This window comes from Zea mays, chromosome 7 (assembly GCF_902167145.1).
Source record: "Zea mays cultivar B73 chromosome 7, Zm-B73-REFERENCE-NAM-5.0, whole genome shotgun sequence".
Taxonomy (NCBI): domain Eukaryota; kingdom Viridiplantae; phylum Streptophyta; class Magnoliopsida; order Poales; family Poaceae; genus Zea; species Zea mays.
In genome coordinates, this window is record NC_050102.1 from 140,911,834 (window position 1) to 140,917,929 (window position 6,096).

Here is a 6,096-nt window from a genome sequence, read left to right on the forward strand (position 1 = left end):
AACTAACTTTTGTATAATCCTTTGATTTTTTATCGCAATCAACTACAACCAAATTAAGCCTCCATGCCAAGTTTCACTATTTTTTGACCACCTTTGGTATTTATTTATTTTTCTCGGATTGGAAAGTCATTTAAATCATAGAAATCAATAAATTATCCGAGAAGTGGGATCTTCCGTAGAAGTAAGTTTGTTGCAGTTAGAAAAGCAAATGGTACACCTTTGAAGCAAATAACAAACAAAAGTATTAAATTACACCTTTCAAGCAAAAACAAACAAATGACTCAATTAGTGCAGGGTATGTCGCATCTTCTCACGATGCATGAGCGCTTAGGTTCGAATCCTCGATGTAGTGGCAAAATTATTTTTTTGATTAATTACAGAAACTTTTTTTTTGCATTTTGTAAACGCGGAATCCGCACCCCACGACCACGACCAACATCTTTCTTATCTCCTTGGCACAAAATTATCTCCTCAACTTCCCCATACTGCGCACCCACCTCCCCATACCACGGCGGCGGCGGCACTTCACCAGTTCACCTGCTAGGGCGGCGGGACTTCACCAGTCCATCTACACGGGCGGTGGCGAGACGACTTCACCAGTTCGTCTGCACGGGCGGCGGTGGTGCTCCACTTGCACGCGCGATGGCGGGGCTCCACTTGCACGCGCGGCGGCGGGCACATCCTTCAACAGATCCGAAGCAAACATGGGTCCAGGGAGGAAGGGAATACGAAGCACAAGGGAACCCCCACCAGCAGGTAAATTTCAGTCTCTCTTGTACCCTAGGAAAATATGCAACTGGGAACGCTTGGTTGTTGGTGGCCAAACATTTTGAACAAGAGTTAAATGCTTGCGGCATGGTATGATCCGTGATTGGTACCAAAACCTAAGGTCGATACACTAAAGCTAGCTGATACATCACCGTTGAGCTGCCCTAACGATACCATAGGCCAAGCCATTATCAAACCAGCAGTTGGTTACAGTAAAGGCATGTAAATTAATCTAACAAAATAGGTACAAAAATAGATGGAAAGAGTGCCCAATATAAAAAACACATGTTTAATAGAAATTCAGCATTGTTTTAACCTTACACTAGCTTGAATCAAATAATCTTGTGAATTCCCAATACCCAATGAGGGAGAATAAGTATTAACAGTATTCTACAGCCTCAGTGTCAAGTCGTTTGTTTAGGGCTTCATTCCACATGTTTGCAGCATAAACTGGCTGCAATCTAGTCCACATTGACATAACTGCCATTACCTGTAAACATTGTTTGACGAAACTAGGGTGACATATAAATCATGCATACTCAATTCAAGCTTTCCAAAGATAGATAAGATTTACCAGGTTAGTATCAAGAGGAGGTGGATAATTATCTCCTATTGTAGAAGTAATTTTAGACCACATATTAAACCACTTGCATTAAGCTATAGCCGTTTAGCTATAAATTTTGGAGCTCGAAAGTTAAGAAAAAAGAGAGATCCAAATTACCTACTTTCAGCACATGCACGAGTGGGAGGGGGATTAATCGATGGATTTCTAAGCAAGCCGGGGTGCGAGTGTAATGGATCTGATGCATTGCAACTGAGGATGCCTTCTCACTGTCCCTCACTCGCTCTTCATTCTCTCCTTATGGCCTCCTGTTGTAGTAGTACCATCGCCATATTACATGCTTTCAGCACACACACTCTAGTGTTAAACACTTAGTGATTTATGGTTGTAGCAGATTTCTCATTTATTGTTGTGTTGTAGCAGATTAATTTACAACTAAACTGAAGCCAAAAACATAAGTGTGTGGTCTCACTTTAGCCAACAAGAACAGATTATAATCACTAATTAAATCCTTATCATTTATTAGTGAGCACTATTACTTGATTAACATTAGCAAAACATTCAATTAACATTAGCAAAACTTCAAGATTGTTTACCTAGTTCAAAGGTGTGTATCTAATCTTCAAGATTGTTTACCTAGTTCAAAGGTGGTTTCTTTGTACTAATACAGTATATAGTGATCATTCCATCCATTTTCAAATTGGGATTTCATTCCTTCTTTTCTAATGTTTTTTCAGTTTTCTTTTTTGCTATTGTGCTCTTGTGGGTCAGTACATGCATTTGACTTTGATTTTTCAGAGTTATTTATTATTTATGAAATCATGTCATTAATTTACAGAAATCAGTCCTACTGACTATGAGAAACAGAGGGCAGAGAATGTGATGAGGAATAATCAGATGTTCCAACGACTTGGGATTAATCAGTTACCCACAATGATGACTGCCACAAGAGCAAGGAGCAAATATGATGGTCCTCAAGAATCAGGGTCTTTGTTTGACGGCGAGGACAGTGAAGGCTCTGAGCAAGAGGAAGTAAACAAGTTTCTAATTCATCTATTTGTTTCCTCATGTTATATATCGTTACACATGCATTTGCAAATAAATTGATATGCATGATTATTGTATTATACCTACAGGATTCCCATGTTGCAAAAGGTGTACATGGCCACAACCCCACTCATGTTGCTGACAAAACTACACAAGGAACACGAGGATCTAAGAGGGTTGTGGCCCCTGATGTTCCTGGACAAGAAATTAGATTCACTAGGCAAAGGAGTGCTGCCATAAACCAACAATCCTCCTTAAGCCTAACTACTACTACACATGCTAGTTCACGAACCACCACAAACCAAGCATCCACAGAGAACTTGACTACCGCAACACATTTCACTTCAAGTGTTGCCACTGAGCAAGATTACACCGAAGGCCTGAATACTGCTACACAACCTACTTCTCCCATATAAGCTAAGGTCAATGACCACAATACAGATGAAGGCAAGTGATTATTTAATATTCAATTAGTGTATCAACTTATCTTCAATTTCTAAAATAAATTAATCTATCAACCTCATGATCTGTAGTAGCTATCTAGAATGCCTGTGTAGGTAACAGATGCAACTAATGCTTGGTTTTTTATTATTGGGTTGTTAAACATAGAACAAGGATAGAGCAATGAAGTTGTATCTTTGTCCAGATATTACTGTATGTTCTGCTCTCTCTAGAGAAAATGCTTAGATGCACCAGAACCCATATGATCTTTACCATTCACTAGATTTTTTCTTGCTAGTTTGAAAATTTAATATCTTTTTGCCTTTTATGATGTTAATCACCAGAATTGGTACCAAGGCAACGAAGTAGGGGCAAACAACTTGAATCCTTGAGCAGAGGGTTAGGCACTAAGATTCCAATCCAAATCTCTGATGGAAAGCGAAGGCCAGAACCACCTATTCAGGCTGCAAAGTTTGCATCGGAGGGTGGGATCATACTGAGCAACACATTCCAATATTTTTGCACTGGAAGGAGTACAAGAAGCAAGAGAACGAGGGTAAAATTACAGAGTACATTGGGAAGCTTGTTGTAAGTCATTTTCCCTCACTTGTTTAGTTACAGTTCATTGTCCTTTTCAATTGAGTATCATAGAGTCACCACTTCTTTGCTAGGGTCAATTCATCATGGATGTTGACAGTAATTCAGTAAAAGATGCATGTGTTGATATGCTAAAGGGTGGACAACGCCAAATGAGGTATAGGCTGAAAAAAGTACTTCACTGGAGTTCCTGCAAATCAAGTGAGGACTACATCACCTGTTTCATGTATGACTAATGATCAATGGAGAGAGTTGGTACAAATGTGGTCTAGCCCAAACCACAAGGTATTTGTGATCAAACTCCACTTTTCCCTCTATATAAATAATATTTTTATTTATGAAGTGTTTGGAATGCAACAATTTTTGGGAAAATTGTTCTTTGTTAGCACTATTTGAGAACCTAGTGGTTGATTCCACCTCCAATAGCTCAGTAACTATTAGCTGTGGCCTGTATTGATCATTATCAGTAACCATTTAGCTGTGGCCTGTAAAATGAGCAGTTTTGCTTGCTGTTGGTAAAGGTGTTGCTTAATGTTCTTACATGAAATGAATGTGTTGCTTGCTGTCATGCTGTAAGAAATGAAACATCAAGAATTCTGATGCTAGCAGCAAGCAACATGATTTCTAAAAATTTTTATTGGCAAGAACAGCAAGCAACAACTAGTTCATTTTCAACAGCAAGCAGTTCCCTTTCAAGCACACCAAAAATTGTTTTCTGGTCAGCAAGAAGCAGCAACCAGTTCAGTTTGAACAACAAATTGTTGAACAACTGTTTCAGTTTCAACCTGTTTTCTGTCTTACTCGCTGAAAGAACAACAACCAAGCAACCATTTCAGTGACTTATATGAGTTGAGAGACTTATTATTTACCTTCACTCAATATTTATGTAACCCAAGACAAAATTATTGAAGTGTCATATATGCTTTTCAATGTCCATATTATCCTTTAAAAGTATTTTGTTCTTGTTCTGGATTTATGATGAAAATATAACTCCTACAATTATGAAAATTTGTTTCAAGCTGCACTCGATTTATGACTAAAGTTGATTGTATATTATAAACATAATCTATTAATTTATCATCGCTATTTGTCTACCTTACAATTGTATTTTACATACAGAATAATTGTGTGAAGAACAAACTTAATCGTGAGAAGGTGAAATTTCCACAGTGCACAGGATCTCAATCATACGTTGCAAAAGCTTATGTAGTGGTAAGAAACTAATTGTGTTATGTTTGGAGGAACTTGTTGCTTCTCACAATCTTGGTTATTGTATAAATGGCTACTGGTACCAATACAATCGCTTCAATGCAGTGTGTATTTATAGCATTGTTCCTAGTTCCTGGTTCATGTTTTTTAGCGTATACACATGGATGAAGCACATTATCCTATTCATGGCATTGTCCACTGTTGTGTGCCAATTGTCTTCCAACATGTTCACTTGTTATCTTTTGGAAGCAATTGCATCCTACTGCTGCATTGCAGTAACATAAGACCAACAACAGCTGCGTTGCAACAATAGTAGGCAAACATCACTTGATGTATTATTGTTGATAGCTGATGTATAATTTTGCTTAACAACTGATGTATTAGTAGCTAAGAATTTAGACTTGATAGTTGTATTAGTAGCTGATGTATACTTTTGCTATCATTTAATTACTCATAAGAAAACATTACTATAATAAGCTTTTGTTTTGATCTTCATGTTGATCAAATTGTTGCACTCAAATTAATATGTTTTCATCTCCATGCAGATCAAATTTATTTGACTACATTTCAGAGACAAGAAAAATATAAAGATGTCAAACCTAGTGCAATTGATCTTTTCAAGGAGATGCATTGTAGCAAGAAAAAAGGATTTAGTGAAGTTGTTCAGAAAGCTATAGTAAGTACATGTTTTTCTCTTTTTTACTACTTTCCACTATGTATTATACTATATTAAGTTTTAATACTTATGCTAGGGTGATATGGAAGCAATGGTGGCAACACCAGTAGAAGATGGACAGCTTGCAAAGTCTGCAAGAGAAGTTGTTTCCAATGTTCTGCCTGGTTCAAGTAAATTTCTTCACAATGCTGGCCTTTTGCCCTCCTCCAAGAGAAGCAACACAGGGACTGTTTCAGCAAGAATGCAAGAACTTTAGTCTCAATTGGACAATGAGAGGCGAGAAAAAGATGGACTTCGAGAAGATATGGATACCTTAAAGGCCAAGTCAGAATCATCTGAGGCAACCATTGCTAATCAATCAACTGAGATTGCAGATTTAAAGAAGTCCTTAGCAGAAAATAACATCCTACTTCGACAGATATTAAGTATTAGTCGTGATCAGGTCAATCCTTAAGCATGCTTGCTAAGATGCTAGTGTCAACCATCCTGAAGACACATCTCACAAAATTGTGGACCTCCTTTTATCCTTATGTTTGCTATATGGAACTGCAACTTACAATCTATTATATGTGTTCTCTTACTATAGAGTTTTAGTACATGTCTGGTTAAAGAATTATGAACAATGTTCTTTTGTGTGTTTTTGCTTGAAATATATGGATGTTGCAAAAAGTTGTGACTTTGGATGAATGTGAAATATATGCATTATCTTTTGGATGGTTGTAGCATCAATGTATTTAGTGATGAACCAAAATATCACAATATGATTGCCATGTCACTTGCCATGTCATCGACCATA

General features: G+C 37.5%; 1 pseudogene; it reads left to right on the forward strand.

Moving 5' to 3' along the window:
* The first annotated feature begins 466 nt into the window (after positions 1–466).
* Positions 467–5,754, forward strand: LOC103632958 (uncharacterized; annotated as a pseudogene).
* The last annotated feature ends 342 nt before the right edge of the window (positions 5,755–6,096 follow it).